This window comes from Leuresthes tenuis, unplaced genomic scaffold, assembly GCF_036924035.1.
Source record: "Leuresthes tenuis unplaced genomic scaffold, fLeuTen1.0.hap1 SCAF_7, whole genome shotgun sequence".
Taxonomy (NCBI): Eukaryota; Metazoa; Chordata; class Actinopteri; order Atheriniformes; family Atherinopsidae; genus Leuresthes; species Leuresthes tenuis.
In genome coordinates this window covers 26,287,898-26,304,192 of record NW_027325361.1, presented here as the reverse complement: position 1 = coordinate 26,304,192, position 16,295 = coordinate 26,287,898, and the positions used below count along the sequence as shown (strand labels likewise).

General features: G+C 40.9%; 1 protein-coding gene across 1 annotated transcript in view; it reads right to left on the bottom strand.

Annotated features, from left to right (window-relative positions):
• The window catches only part of gng12b (guanine nucleotide binding protein (G protein), gamma 12b), a 55,307-nt gene extending 51,019 nt beyond the window's left edge, over positions 1–4,288 (bottom strand). Inside the window, exon 1 of the mRNA XM_072390182.1 lies at positions 4,229–4,288. The gene's annotated coding sequence lies outside the window, so the exon portion shown is untranslated. The remainder of the gene's footprint in view (positions 1–4,228) is intronic.
• Positions 4,289–16,295: the final 12,007 nt, after the last annotated feature.

Here is a 16,295-nt window from a genome sequence, read left to right as displayed (position 1 = left end):
AGAGGAGTCAACTAGGTCACGTCAAGCTCCTACAATGATCAGCTTGAATGAGGTATAAAAATCAATGGAAGAAAAATAAGTTGCTGTAGTGTCTGTCTGGGGTATTGTAAACAAAGCATGTGATTTCATTAAGAACTCAGAAAATTGTGACAGCTTGTGGAAAAAAAGACAATATGTTGTAAGATTGAATGGCAACATTACAAAGTGGTAAAAGCTTTTCTGTCCAAGCTTCTTTTGCAATGTGTTGCAGGCCTAACGATGTAGAAATGGAGGGCTGTATAACTTATCAGCCTCTAATTTCTTTAAAAAAATTACATCTTTTTACATTGCTGTAGCAGCTCTACAATTTGTGCAGCTTTCTCATACACACAGAGGGTTATATGCAAAACAAGAGCACTTTTTTCTCAGTCATTAAAAACATTGTGCTGACATCAGGTGAAAAATTTGAGGACCTAAAGTCAGTCGAGGTGTGGCCTCACAGGATCATGAAAATCTGTGCAAAAATCCAGCCACATGCCTATCCAGTCATGATTTATTATAGTCTAATTAAAGATAATAGACCAGAAGTGGATTGTTACATACATAATACATAAAAGTGATGCTTGCAGTTCCTTTCACACAGAGGTGAAATCAAAGCCTGGCAGGCAGTTGTGTGAAAATTCTATTCATGGAAACAAATCTGCCATGACCCAGTTGTTGCGTGAGCTGATAATGTCCCAAGGGGGACAAAAAGGAGGGTGACATGGTAATCACACATCTAAAACTGCAATAATAATTCAGTCTTGCAGATGTTTCTATGTAGCCATGTTACACATTTTGTACACCTTTCGTGATACTCTCTGTACCCTGAGGCTAGGGCTGGGATAAAAATCATATCATGATATATTTTTTTATATCTGTCGATATCGATATATATCGGATCCATAACTTTTAGCATCCACTTGAACCCCTTATTTTCCACCATGCTTATTGGGTAGCATGTATTTTGTAACACAATAAGCTACTGCATTTGTAATATCATGGTGTCTTTTTGATTTTTTTGTCATATGGCATGGCGCAGGATAAAGCAGACTCTATGGTCTTCTGTTGCTGCTGCACAGGTCTTGTTATTAGGGGAAGACAAATGGGTGGCGCTGCTTCAGGTGACAAAAAAGATTAGTGGTATTCCCTGTCTTTCTCGGAACATGTGGTCGACATAATTTGCAGTGCACACTACTCTGTTTCGTGTCGAACAGAAAAAATACCTCTACATCACCGAACTTTTCGGGCCCTTCTTATCAACAATATCATTCCTTACGCCTTGGGCTGTGTCCTCCGTCGTTTCTTCCGAGGCAGTGTTGCCAGGTGTACGATAATTATCGTATTTGTACGATAATTTTGTCCTGTGTACGATGTATGATCAATAATCCCCAAAAAGGCCAAATATAAGATAATTTGACCATTCTGCGAATGTGTGGTTGTAATTGGTTGTAATCAGCCTGTCGCAACTGTCTGTGACAAGTTTCATGCCAATCGTGCTTTTCTGTGTGAGCTACGAGTGACATGCATGCATTTGCCTCCGAAGTTCCTAACAGTAGGTGGCCTCCAGGCCTTATGATTTGGCTCATTAGATCCATTCCGTACTCACACAAAGCCGTGAGTGCCTGTTAGACGTTATTCAACACTAGAGTGACTATAGCGCATCATAATTTTGGTTATGACGGGTGTACGATAATTTCCCTAAAAAAACGATAATTTTATGTCTCTGGTACGATAATACTACATTTCTCACCTGGCAACACTGTACCGAGGGAGCACTGATTTTCTTCTTTTGTACGGCTGCATCAGCACAAACAAACACGCCACGACTAGCTGCTGGCATGGCTCTATTCCAGCATTGAACTGATTCTGATTGGTTCAGCGCGGCGCAACTCTCGTTGTCATTGGCTATTCATATTGTCCGTTAAAAGATGGACGAACGTAATCTATCTATAAGTATATTGACCATGTTTCATATCTCTATCGAGGAAAAGTTATTCCTCGATAGCTATCGTTTTGTTTTATCGATCAGAATTACCTGATCCAAAAACTTGATGACTCTGTTTGTCCTACTTCAAAGCCAACATGTGTCCACATTATAGCTTTCCAGACAGGACAGCTAACCAAAGTGGTATCCACATGCACCCAGCGCTCTCAAATGCTACCCAGAGAAACACTGATCCTGCTTTGAATTCCCAGAATTAGAGCTACATAAAAACAATTAAGAACATAAATCTTTGTTAGTCTAAGATTTATATTTACAAGCGACACAGATGTCCTTCTTTGTCCTACAGATCGAAAAAAAGTTTATTCCCCACCAGGAGCAGTTTGAAGTGTGGCATGCATGGTATGAAAAAAAGGAAGAGCCTCACATGCAGATATAGGACATCAGTGTGAATATATGGTTATAGACAGACACTGCTTCCACCAAAGAAAAGATTATAAATAAATAAATCAACCCAAAATACACACAACCAGCGCTGATTATGAAAATAAACCACCAAAACTTGTGATCAAATGAGCATTAATGACACTACTTCCTGAAGGGGAACAGTCACTCTGCCCATAACTAACCACTGTGAGTAGGAGTGTGTGATTGTCTATGTGTGTGTATGTTTATGTGTGATTTGGGGTGAGAGGAAGTTTTTTTTTTTAGAAGAGTGCCTGTGCATGCAACCAAAGGAAGGGAGGATGTCCATATATGGGCATATACTTCTGCAACAGGGTGGAGGACAGGTTTCACAGGCTTGTTCTCAATCCTGAAGCCCTCCTTTGGGTGTGACAATAACGCAGTAAATGTGTAAACCTCTTACACTTGTAAAAACACTTGTAAAATTGTTTTAAAATGTTTTCTCAATTATCATGTAAACTCTTCAGCTGACAGCCTTCTGTTTCTGCCAACAGCCTTAAAAATGTTGCTTCCTCTTTGCCTAAAACAAATTCTAAAGCTTTATTTGTTTTGTTGGTTGGTTTGCAATTTTGACTGCCCTGCATGTGATCTATGTATGCATCTAATTTAATCTGACTTCTTGGATTATCTCATCCTGTACGCATACATGAATATGAAGACTAAGACCTGTTCGAATAACTGTGTATGTACAGATGGGGTCAATATGAAACCTAAAATGAATGTCCTTCACACTAGAAAATTCCAACCCAACTGGAAACAGAGCGGTACGTGCAAGAACCCTTAAGGCATTGAACTGATTCTGATTCATAATGTTTCAATTGCATTAGAGAAAAGTTTTCTTTTTAATTAAAGTGTGTAATTTTAACAACTGTTTAGTGTGACCATTTAGGAGGCTATCTCAGACTTAAGCACTTGAAATGAACTAATAGACTGCCCAATACTGCCACCATGTGGTGAATTATTTATTAATTTATTTGTTACAATTTTTTTATTAAAATATTTATTTGTTTCAGTCCATTTTCTAACTGAAGTCTGTCTGAATCGCTCTCTTGCTTTCTACACTTTCATTAATGCAGAAATTAATATCTGTAGAATGGGAAATGTTTGTCAGGTTGAACAAAAAAGTATTATCATTTCAAATTATAAAAATGTTCAAATAATTGATGGTCACAATACAGATAGTAAAGTACAAGTTTCCTTTGTAGTAAATTACTTTACTAATAATCAAACGATTATTAAATTATGCAGTTTATACAGAGCATTGTCTATGGTGTAGCTTTAACTTTGAAAACAAAGACTCTTTTGCAAATAAAATCCTCATAAATATATTATTAGGATATTAAAGACATGAAATCAAACAATCTAGTAAATATATCCAAGACTTTTGCCATATTTAGTTTTAGACATTATTACATTTGGTGCTTAACAATCAGGCTACATATCACCCGAATATATGTTCATATACAGCATTCCTCCTGGCTTGTAAATTAATACAAGTGATGGGCAGACTAATACTCTTCCAGTATAGCAAATTTCTCTTTCAAAGTATGAGAAGAAACTTCAGCAGTCAGGAGATATTGCTCCGTCTGTGCCACAGTACAGCCACAGTTTCAAGCTCCGGAGGGCAGCACTTCACAGATGGTCCTCAGAGTTGGACTGAATGTAGGAAATACTTGGGGGAACCAGGCCTGATTAATAATCTGGATAAGCTGGGGGACCAATATGTAGGGAAACAACTGGAGGTGCCCTACAATCATAGTAAAAGCTGAGAACACCAGTGGCAACAAACACACTGCTGACCTGTGTGGGACATGTTCTTGAGGAGCATGTGTTCTTGGCTGCATGCTCGGCTTAAATCTGGAAAGAGAAAGCAAAGGAAATGTAACTAACTTACCATGGGGGCTAAATAAACTGTGAGACAATCAGAAACACTGATGGATTTATGCGAATATGGGTAATTATTCCAAGACAGGGTAAACAAGACCTTGAGGGAACGAGCTTCCAGAGTGTGATGAATGCCTGTTCACTGATGCCACTTTTTTCATCAGATGTTAAGCACTGACTTCCAACTGTTGTGGGTGGAGTATAATCTACTCTCTGTTCTGTGCATTCATTATTGCATTACAGTGAAAGCAGTTAGATGGTCAGTTCTTTGGTCTGACAACCTTCTGTGTGTCAGCAACCGAGTGGAGGCAGAATTTGATGTGAACTCCAGAAATCAGTGCAAAATTTTTTTGCTTTCATCACTCATGTTTCTCCACATTAAAAACTTAAAACCTAAGAGTTATTAGCTTTTGACATTTTCAACTTTTTTTCACGTAAACATAATTTAAAAAAAACCTTTTTTGTTGTTTGGATGCTTTGCTGCTTTAGAGATTCCTGCACTTTCTATCATATGTTTTAACTGACTTAGCTTTACAAAGCCAAAGTATTGATAGTCATGTCTGAAATGAGATCCCAAATGCAGAGAAGTTCAAAAGGATATGTTGCTCATGTAGGGAAGGAGCAAAACAGAAGACAATGTGGAGGAAGTTTAAACCATTTCACCACTCAAACTGGCTAACAAAGTGGTTAAGCTTAAATTTGTTGTGCTGTACTCATTGAATAATTGTGCGCGTACAGATGGGGCCACGGTGAAACCAAAGAGGATTGTTTTATCAGAAATACAATATTCTGTGTTTCACTGAGACATTGCCGCAGAAACTAATTCTGGACTCCTTACACCTCTTTATCCAGCACAAAGACTATTCGGCCAAACAGAAACTGCGCAATGTTAAAAAAATGGAGGCATATCAATATTTGTTAACAAAAGACAGTGTAAACCAGAATGTTGTTGTCACTCCATGTTGTCTACAAAGAGAGTTCACCTGTGTTATGCTACACATGGCATCATCAACTGCAAAGACAACACCCCAAAAAATTAACGGTGCAAAGCTTTCAAATTTTCAGCTACACTTTCAACTTTATCTATATAAATTTTATGTATTTTCCCCTAATAATTCATACTACAACAATATATTTTCCTTTGAGGATTAATCAAATATTATTCAGCTTAATTAGATTTAATTCACTACACATTCTATTTATGAGGGTAAATTAGTACAGGACACTTTTTAAATACATCATTAAATAGATTTTCTGAAATTGAGTTTCTTCTTCCCAGGATCAGGAAATGTACTCCTTAAAACTTTAGGTTCATAACAAAGTTATTGGTAAACACATGTTTATGTAAAGAAAAAGTGAGCTGTGCTGTGACATAAGGTCTATGTTAGCATCAACGCCTACAACGTCCACAAATAAATATCCATGATTACTTGAATTCACTGCTTAGTTATTTAATGTGGGACTGAATACTGATCAAACACTTTCCTATCACACTGAAAATCCCAATCAGTGGGGTTACATGATGAGATTAATTCGATTATAGCTATAGTTGGGTCATGCTCCTTATTTGAGCAAGGGTAATTATCTTTGGCTATATGGTGGTAAATTAATCGAATCACTGGCACAAAGCATGTAATACCCCGGTATGATAGGTGGCGCTGTACCCATTTCAACTATCACTAATAGAGACCTCTTCACCACCACCAACAACAAAAAACTCAGGTATTCGAGAAAGATGGCAAACGAAGAGCAAGATGAAGCTACGTCCCTTGCCATTCGTTTGTGATGAGCATGGTTATGGCACAAACGCGATGCACAAGGGCACATTCTTCATCAACAACAACAGTAATATCGTCTCCTTCGAATTCCAGGTGACGATTCCGGGAAAAAAATCTGGAGCATGCACAGAACGCTCAATCCAATCCACCACGTGCTTCTGCCGCCTACATGCACTGTTCGTGTACGTTCGAGTTATCTCGGGGTCTTAATCCGATCGCGAGTAACCCGATTCAATTTTTTTGTCAGATTAAGGTGTCTACATGAATTTAATAACTCAATTTTATTGTAATTTAGCCATTAATCCGATCTGATGGCACTCTACATGACTCTACCCTACTGAATGTTGTCACATCTGAACTAGCTTTTTGACCAGTCCAAAGAGTGCTAAATATTCACTCACCTGCAAGCTAGCTTTTTTTGCCTTTTTTTTTTCCTTCTTAAAAATCAATGTTTGCCTAAGTAATAGCATGTTGCTCTCAAGGAGTGAGCAACATCTTTCACATCATACTTTGTTTCATTATCATAACAATATGGATTAGTACAGCCTTATGTAAAATATAATCATATGTTGCTCCTTTAATAAATTATTATAAAATATCAACAAAAACTTGTGCCCTCACTGAGATCTGAAACAAAAAACCTGTTATCAAAATGTTGTCAAACAGATCAATACACAGTCGTTAACGCCATTAAGTTACAGAATGTTTTTGTTTTAAGACATTATGAGAGGTGTGTTGCATTAATAATACAATACAGAGAGAAGTACAACAGCCCATTCTCACCAGGTTGTAATAAAAACACATCTTTAGCAGTATATACCTCAACATTAAATGGTTTTAAAACAATTATTCACAAGATCAGAAGCCATTATGGTCAGTTATACTTGCAATGTTCTGAGCCATTACTACAAAATAAAATGAGTGGCAGAGAAGTGGTCTATTTATATCTACAGTGAACATAAATTAGTAATATACCATATACCATTTTATTACTTCCTGTGTTTCAGTTGCTTTGCAACCACTGTTTACTTTGTCTGGTTTATAATTGCCCAAACTGTCCAGTATCAGTGAGGGGTGTCGAAGAGTTGCTACAGGTTAGTACAACCAATAATGTTGCCTGAAGAGAACCACACAAAGGAAAAAAAAAAAAAGATAATGTTTTACACAAACTGTAACCCACATGTAACAGTATTGCTATGGCATAAGTCATCAAACTACAGCCAGTCCAATACTAGAGCACTATTACATATTCATATATATTACACTAAAAATACTGATGATTTTGCTGTTACTATGAAACGCTTAATAGACCAAAAACAAAACAAGATACAACAAGACAGACAAAAATTATTTTGGGCAATAGGCTCCAATATGCTTCCCAGTTTCACACATGGAGTGCTGCAACCAGAGATGTTCCTGGAAGTGCACTTCTTCAGGACTGTCAGTAATGAAGCTGCAGATCCATTAAGTCAGGCTCAGGCTCCCTCCAAGCCTGAGGAGGAACAGTACTGCCATTGTGTCATCTACATCATCTCAGCATGATCGTCTCAGCAAAATCATGGGTCATTAGTGTGCACACTGAGCTCTGAACAGGTAGCAGGCCTTGTGTACCAAGGTCATGAAACTAGACTAGACTAGATTAGATGTTGTGGAACGGTTTGGTCAGCCGTCAGACTGCACGGGATCAAGATTGGGTGGAAGGTCTTTCAAGATCCAACATGCACAAAATTTCAGATAATAGCCATGTCTGGATAAACTGGGACACTAAAATCAGGAAATGCAAGTTCATGGTACATTTAGAGTTGCCATAGCATGTGTATTTGATTATAATGGCAGAAAGACAACAGGTAGGACTGAACAGCAAAACTGTTCTGGGCTGCAACTACAGAATCACGATAAATTTAGGATTCTGATATATATATTTTTCTAATTTAAGTCTTTAACTTAACTGGAACACGCTAAGGTGCTTTACATATACCAACCAAACTGACCATAAGTCAGTGAATAATTCAAGCACAGGAAGCAGTGGAAGCATAAAGATAATAACATTTATGGCAATGACTTTATCAAGAGGGTTAGTCCTTTGATGCACAGATGTAGTGGTTGTTGAGCGACTACCATTGTTATTGTTAATTTCATCTGTGGTGCTGTCAAGTTGACTACAGCTAACATCTTTTTGACATTAGCATCCGTATCCCCGTGAAGTTGATTTTTCATCCCTTCCAAAAGGAAATTTAGGAGTCCTCACCTTTCACACTCACCACAAGATACGAACAGTCTGAGAGTAATTTCTAATTACGCTCTGCTATGTTCAGCTTAAAAGACACATGTTGTCAATTACACAACAATTTAAAACGTAAGAGGTCTGTCTATAAAAATAGAACACAAGAAAAGCATGAAATAAGTAGAAGCATTCTCTGAAGGGCTTTGTGTCCAGAGCAGTGACGCACAGGGGCGTTTCCCTGAGACAGGGCATGGAATTTGAGTCAAGGGATAGAAGGAGGGGAGGAGGGCAACACTTTCACAAGATTAAACCATGCTAAGGTCTGCACCAGTGGCTGCAGGGTAACCAGGCAACCTGACCCTAACCCACGTCAGCACCATGACCCCACTAAAGTAAAGTCCCACAGACTGCAAGAAGCCATGAAAGAATATTCTAAAAGCTGAAGAAAAATGAGTCACAAATACTTTAGATCCTGTGAACACAAATTCTGTTTAAAAACATGTTTATATAATAACATAAAAATATATTGTCCTAAAGCACAGAATGGTCAATGCACTACAAAAGTCACAATACAAAAATCAGCCACGAAGAAAGTGAGCATCGTTCAGGTCTTGGCACTGTTATGCCGGTGTTCCATCGAGCCGCGTTGCCCCGTCAGATACGGTTTCCCCTGCATCTCTTCGCTGCAAAGAGCGCGCGTGCCTGTTCAGCGCTCGTGGATAGATGGATAGATGGATAGATGGATTTACAATAACATTTATTGGTGAACAGAGTCAAATACCAGTACAAGACACTTAGGAAAACGTCAAATCAAAAAAGCCAAAACCTAAAGAAACAAACAAATAAATTTAAATCAAAAGTTAAAAACTAAATCATTCCCAAACACTGAACAAATAGCATCTTCACAGCACCAACGATCAGTAAAGACATCCAAAGAACCCATTGTCTTGTAGAAACAAAATTCCAGTGAAACCCTCGACATAAGGAGATTCTTAAGGATCGCCACAGCCTCATAACCTGGTGTCTGGTTAACTTTATTCTTGCGACTTAAATAAATAGCAAGCTTTGCCTGCCCAACAATAAAGTTAATCAGGCAACACTTTGTGTTACGTTTTTGACAGTAAGGGAACCCAAGAATAAACCTTTGCCTTGAACACATCACCCCCAATGGGCGAAGTAACCCATTCAAAAAAATAAACATAGGAAGAAGCCTGTCACACCCCATAAAACAATGAAACACTGTTTCCCTCTCGTCACAAAATGGACATTTATCACTTGCTCCTGGATTGATTGCAGCAGTAAGTGCATTAACAGCTATGGCCCCATGCAAGATCCTCCACTGAAGATCTCCTGTCAGTTTTGTCAATGGTGGTTTGTATAGAACCCTCCAAGCTGGCTTACTCTTTCCATCAATTTGCAATTTCTCTCTCCACACCGTATCAGGTCTATCTTTTAGTTGGTTCACATTCAGAATCTTCACCATCATTCTGTACATTGCTTTCCCATCAGCTGAACGCAGGTTAAGGTTGCCACGGATCCCTAGGTCCAGCAGTGGACTAGTGTAGCTGGACTCACGGAAACCAGAACTAAAAACAATGTCAGGAAAAGGATCTTCATCATTTGGCTGAAGGATACCTGAACAGTACCCCTCTAAGAGGGCCCTCTCCCCACCATTCAAAAGTGCAGCCATTTTGTCTAAAAGCCTATGAGCATACCTCACAGACCTCAGTCCCAAAGAAGAGGCAAAAGCCTCTGCATCCTGTAAACTGTTCCCAGCTTTTTCAAAGACATGTCGCAATTGAAAGCAGTTACACGCACACAATATATTCTTCAGTCCTGGGGTGTCATCCCCACACAAATCAAAACGAGCCCCCAAGATGACCGGTTCTTCAAACAACCAATGTAGAGAAACCACTGGATTCAGCCAGCGGTGCTTGATCAGGCCCCAGACCTTGAAGCAACTCTGGTAGAAGGGTGACAGTCCACTTAAAGCAAGTCTCTTAGGATCCACCAGGAACAAGGCACAATCCATCCTCAGCGTGTCCACCTCCCGCAGAATAGCCAGCGACAGGGGGCGGCAAACCATGCTTTCTGGCCCCAGCAAAAGCTTCTGGATGAACTGTAGGCGGAAGGTGGCCTTTCTGCTTATCAAGTTCCTGCCCGCCCTCATCCTTGGGCAGGAAGAGCACACTCTGAGGGGCCCAATGTAGCTTGTCCCAGAAAAAGTCAACCATGAGTCTTTGGATTTGGGTCAAGAGTCCAGCAGGCGGTTCATCACAGGCTAACTTGTGCCACAGCGAAGAAGCGACCAAGTTGTTGATCACCAAGGTTCGCCCCCTATAGGACAAACGGGGAAGAATCCATTTCCACCTTTCCAGACGACCCTTGACCCGATCCACAATGCCCTCCCAGTTCTTCTGAGGAAAAGCGTCATGACCCAAAAAAACCCCAAGGTACTTAAAACCATCCCTTTTCCAGATCAGCCCACCAGGCAAGCTGGGGGGCTGCCCGTTCCAGTTTCCCATCAATAACGCTTCACTCTTCCCCCAGTTAACTGTTGCAGAAGATAAGCTGTTAAAAACTTCCACAATACATTCAAGTTTGCGCACATCATCAGCACAGGTGACAAAAACTGTTACATCATCAGCATAAGCAGACAAATAAAAGCAGCTGTTGCAGTCAGGAAATGTCAGACCATTCAATTCAGATCGCAGTTTGTGAAGCAATGGTTCTATAGCCAAGGAATAAAGCATCCCTGACATAGCACAACCCTGCCTAACTCCCCTACAGACTTTAAAAGGAGCGCTCAAACCACCATTGACCTTAAGCACACTCTCAATGTCCCTGTACATTGTTTTTATCATGGCACTAAAACCAGGGCTAAAGCCAAAAGCATCTAACGTTTGCCAAAGATACACATGTTCGACCCTGTCAAAAGCTTTTTGTTGGTCCAATGAAATCAAGCCAGCTTTAATGCCCTTTTTGTGAGAGAGATCCAGAAGATCGCGAACCAGAGCAATATTATCAAAAATTGACCTCTGTGGTATACAGTAAGTCTGATCGATGTGTACAACTTGTTCAATTACCCCACGCATTCTTGTGGCCAAGGCCTTGGAAGCTATTTTAAAATCTACACACAGGAGAGAAACCGGACGCCAGTTTGCTATATTTCGTAAGTCACCTTTCTTGGGTAGTAAGGTGATAGCAGCTCTTCTGCAACTTTGTGGTAGTAGGCCTTTTTTAAAACTATCAAGCAGGACACCCAACAAGTCCTGCCCAATCACTGGCCAAAAACATTTATAAAACTCTACTGATAAACCATCAATTCCTGGCGCTTTACCGTTGTCCATACTCATAAGTGCAGAGTGGAGTTCATGAAGGGACAGAGGTTCATCCAAAGCAGTGGTGGCGGATTTTTTTAGTTTGGGTAACCCATCATAAAAATCACTGGCTATATCTGCTGCATTAGCAAGCTCGCATTTATACAGACCAGCATAAAAACCTAAAGCGTGCTTACGAATATCAGTAAGATCAGTGAGCTCATGCCCAGTGTCTGAGAGCAGGCAGCGGATAAGTCTACCCTGCCCATTCTTCCTCTCCAGATTAAAGAAGAACTTGGAGGGTGCATCCATCTGGGTGACGCATTGAAACCTAGAACGCACCAGGGCTCCCTGGGCTCTTGTACCTAACAAATCAGACAACATGTTCTGTTTACGCTTAAGTACTGTAGAATGTTCTTCATATTCAGTGGCAGCTACCAGCCCTTGCAGATCAAGGATTTCGTTCTCCAGGGCTGTCATCGCTTGAGCCATTTCTTTTGTTACATTCAGTGTATACTGTTGGCAAAGCTGCTTAATTTGTACTTTTCCACAATCCCACCACTGCTGCGGGGAGGAATACGTTCCTCTTTCCTTCCTAAAAGTTTCCCAAAAAAAGGCAAAAATGTCCAGAAAGTGCTTATCATCTAACAAAGACACGTTGAAATGCCAGTAGGCACTTTTAGGCTTAATCGGCTCCATAATTACACTACAAATTACTGCACTATGATCAGAGAAGCCAGCAGGGGATATTTTGCACAATTTCATAGAGCTTAAATGATGGTTAAAAACATATAGTCTATCCAATCTTGCAAGAGATACAAGGTTGTCTTTACTATGCGCCCAAGTGTACTGTCTAGTGTTCTGGTGGAAACTTCTCCAAACATCACAAAGGTCATTGGCTTCAGTCAGTTGTATAAGAGCCCTTTGAGAAGCAGAGTGGGGCTCCGAGTGGTTTCTATCCAAAGTGTCGTTCTCAGTGCAAAATAACAAGTCATCTGTACATGCATCTTTCAAAATATTATTAACTACATTCAAAAACAGAACTCTCTCTGGACCTAACGTAGGTGCGTATATATTTAAGAAAATCATGGTCGCACCATCAAATTTGGCCACAACCTTTAAACATCGTCCCTTAACAATCTCATCTATCTCATAGTGAAGCGGCACAGAGGTCTTAGAAAAAAGCACAGCCACGCCCCCACTCACGGAGGACTTGTGACTTAGCACAGACAAACCCTCCCATTCCCTTCTCCAGTCAACCTCATTGACCCCATCACTATGTGTTTCCTGCACAAAACATACATCGATACGCCTCAATTTCAGAAACTCATAAAGCATCATTCTCTTTTTAATGTCCCTTGCACCATTTAAGTTAATAGTTCCAATAGTGAAGTTCCTCACAATGTTGAAACAAGCCTAGTGGAGATATTATGAACCACGGTCAACCGATAAACCGAAATGTCACTTAGAAGCATCTTTACCGTGCAGTTGTTTTCGAATCTGGCTAACCTTTGCTCGAAGTCGATAAAATTCTGGCTTGGGAATGACACCCTCCCTCATCCATAAAGTCGCATCATTAACAAACTGTGGGAGATCAGGGAATTTATTTTCAAAGTCAACACCTCTTTCCCCTTTATGGGTTCTAAGGAAACTCAATATTTCTTCAGACGTATAAACGGTGTTTGATGCATCAGTCTGAACACTCCGACCAGCTAGACTCCCCAGTGTCAGAGGGGTCAACACTATCCTCCCCCCTCGTCATTTTGCTGGCATTTTTTAGAGTTCTCTGTGGCTTTCTCTTTCTGTCTGGTACCTTAAACTGTGCGTCTGCCTCCATATCAGACACTATATCTGTCATTAGATCATCCACCTGCTCTACCTGCTTAACAGGCCCAGGGGGGCAACCAGCGTTGGGTTCAGGTGAAATATATTTTGCAACATCACAGTCGACTATCGCAGGTCCAGGCACCATCCTGTTTGCCAGGGCAGCCCACTTACGAACGACACTGTCTTTGACAGCTTCAGTTCCAGCAGACCCACCCGGTCCCTGCTCCGCAGATGTTGCTATAGTTACAGCAGCCGAGGGGTCTCTCACAGAGAATACAAGATCACCATGAGAAACATTTTTCAGGGGAACCAGTCTTAGAAGGACCGGCTGCATCAGTAGACGCTGGGGGGTCAGTTACGCATCCTGCAGATTCTGTCGCAGCCGCTCCCCCCTGCTCCGTGCTTGGTTCATCACCGGCGGCCGCTGCCTGCTCACCAGGGCAGTCGCGCACCAAATGCCCGACTCTGCCGCAACCAAAACATTTCAGTGCTACATTCGAGGTAACAAAGGCTACATAGTCAAAACCATCATCATTAAATTTAATCGTTAGGTCCAGCTCATTTTGACCATGATTCAAAACCATGTAGACTTGTCTCCTAAAAGACACAAGGTGTTTGAGCAGAGGTGACTTGCAACCAGCGGGGATCTTTCTTATCGGAGATACCAGTTTTCCGAAACGTGATAATTCACGGGCAATATGCTCATCTTTTAGAAAGGGGGGGGGGGGGAGGGGGGGGGAGGGGACATTTGACAGAATTATCTTCCGTGAGGGACTACTCAAGGGGAGAACAGGTGTCAAGGAACCCTGAATAACAATACCATGTTGAGTGGCATCATTCTGGCACAGAACAACAAGAGTTGAAGTTTCGGCGGTCTGACGGCTTTGCTTTGCGGTAAGACGTATTGCATCACTTCCTGTTGCTTTGTGTTTGTGCACTGTGACAGTTCTCGCTCTTCTTGAACTACTAATAATCACCTTATTTCTCCCTATAATTTACACATCTTGCATAGTTAACTCTATCCCATACTTGTTATATTCTAACGCTCACTCTTACAGATCTTTAGTTTTTATTTTTCACTTTTTAGCGGTGTGTCTGGTTCTCTAGCTTAGCATGGCTACCAGTTCTCTTCCTCTATCTCCTGCTTTCACCTGCTCCGTGTGTCAGATGTTTAGTTACTCCTCTGCCTCCTTTAGTGGTAATGGTACATGTAACAAATGTAGTCTTTTTGTAGTTTTGGAGGCAAGGTTATCTGAATTGGAAGCTCGGCTCTGCACTGTTGAAAACCACCCGATAGCGAGCCAGGCCCCTTTAGTCAGTGCGGAGCCACCTAGCGTAGCTAGCTCTGTTAGTCGTCCCCGAGCAGATCCCGAGCAGCCGGGACTTAAGAGTGGCTGGGTGACTGTCAGGAAGAGGAGTCATAGTCCTAAAGTCAAGCCCGTGGTTCACCATCAACCTGTCCACGTTTCTAATAGATTTTCTCCACTCAGCGACACACCCGCTGAGGACAAAACCCTGGTAATTGGCAGCTCTATAGTCAGAAACGTGGCATTAGAGACACCAGCGACCATAGTCAAATGCATTCCAGGGGCCAGAGCGGGCGACATAGAATCCTATTTAAAACTGCTGGCTAAGGATAAACGTAAATACGGTAAAATAGTTATTCACGTCGGCGGTAATGACACCCGGTTACGCCAATCGGAGGTCACTAAAATTAATGTTGCATCGGTGTGTAATTTTGCCAAAACAATGTCGGACTCCGTAGTTTTCTCTGGACCCCTGCCAAATCTGACCAGTGATGACATGTTTAGCCGCATGTCCTCATTCAATCGCTGGTTGTCTAGATGGTGTCCAGCAAACAACGTGGGCTACATAGATAATTGGCAATCTTTCTGGAGAAAACCTGGTCTGATGAGGAGAGACGGCATCCATCCCACTTTGGAAGGAGCGGCTCTCATTTCTAGAAATATGGACGAATTTATTAGTCATCCAAAAACATGACATCCCAGGGTTGAGACCAGGATGCAGAGTTGTAGTCTTACACACTTCTCTGCGGCTTCCCACCTGATGCTGCCCCCCCCCCCCCCCTCAATCAAAAAACACAAAAGGAGCAAATCCTCTTGTGCAAAAAAAATTTAAAACAAAAACTTTAACTGAACAAAAACATCAAACTATTAAATGTGGTTTGCTGAATATTAGATCTCTCCCTTTGAAGTCTCTGTTAGTGAATGATTTGATTTGTGATCATCATATATTGATATATTTTGTCTTACAGAAACCTGGCTGCAGCAGGAGGATCATGTTAGCATTAATGAATCAACTCCCTCTGACTATTTAAATGTTCATGTTCCTAGAACCACAGGTAGAGGAGGAGGAGTGGCAGCTATCTTCAGATCAGGGTTACTAATCAGTCCTAGACCCAAGATTAGTTTTAGCTCTTTTGAATCTCTGATTCTCAGTTTTTCCCACCCAAAGTGGAAATCACAAAAACCTCTTGTGTTTGTTGTCGTGTATCGTCCACCTGGCCCTTATTCTGAGTTTCTGTCTGAATTCTCAGAGTTTTTATCCCAGTTAGTGGTGAGTACAGATAAAGTCATTGTAGTGGGTGACTTTAATATTCATGTAGATGTTGAAAATGACAGCCTAAATATTAACTTTAATTCTATATTAGACTCTATTGGATTTTCTCAAAGTGTTCACAGACCTACTCACTGCTTTAATCATACCCTTGACCTTGTGCTGACTTATGGCATTGAGAGTGAACAGTTAACAGTGTTCCCTCATAACCCTGTCTTGTCTGACCATTTTTTAATAACTTTTGAATTTACATTACT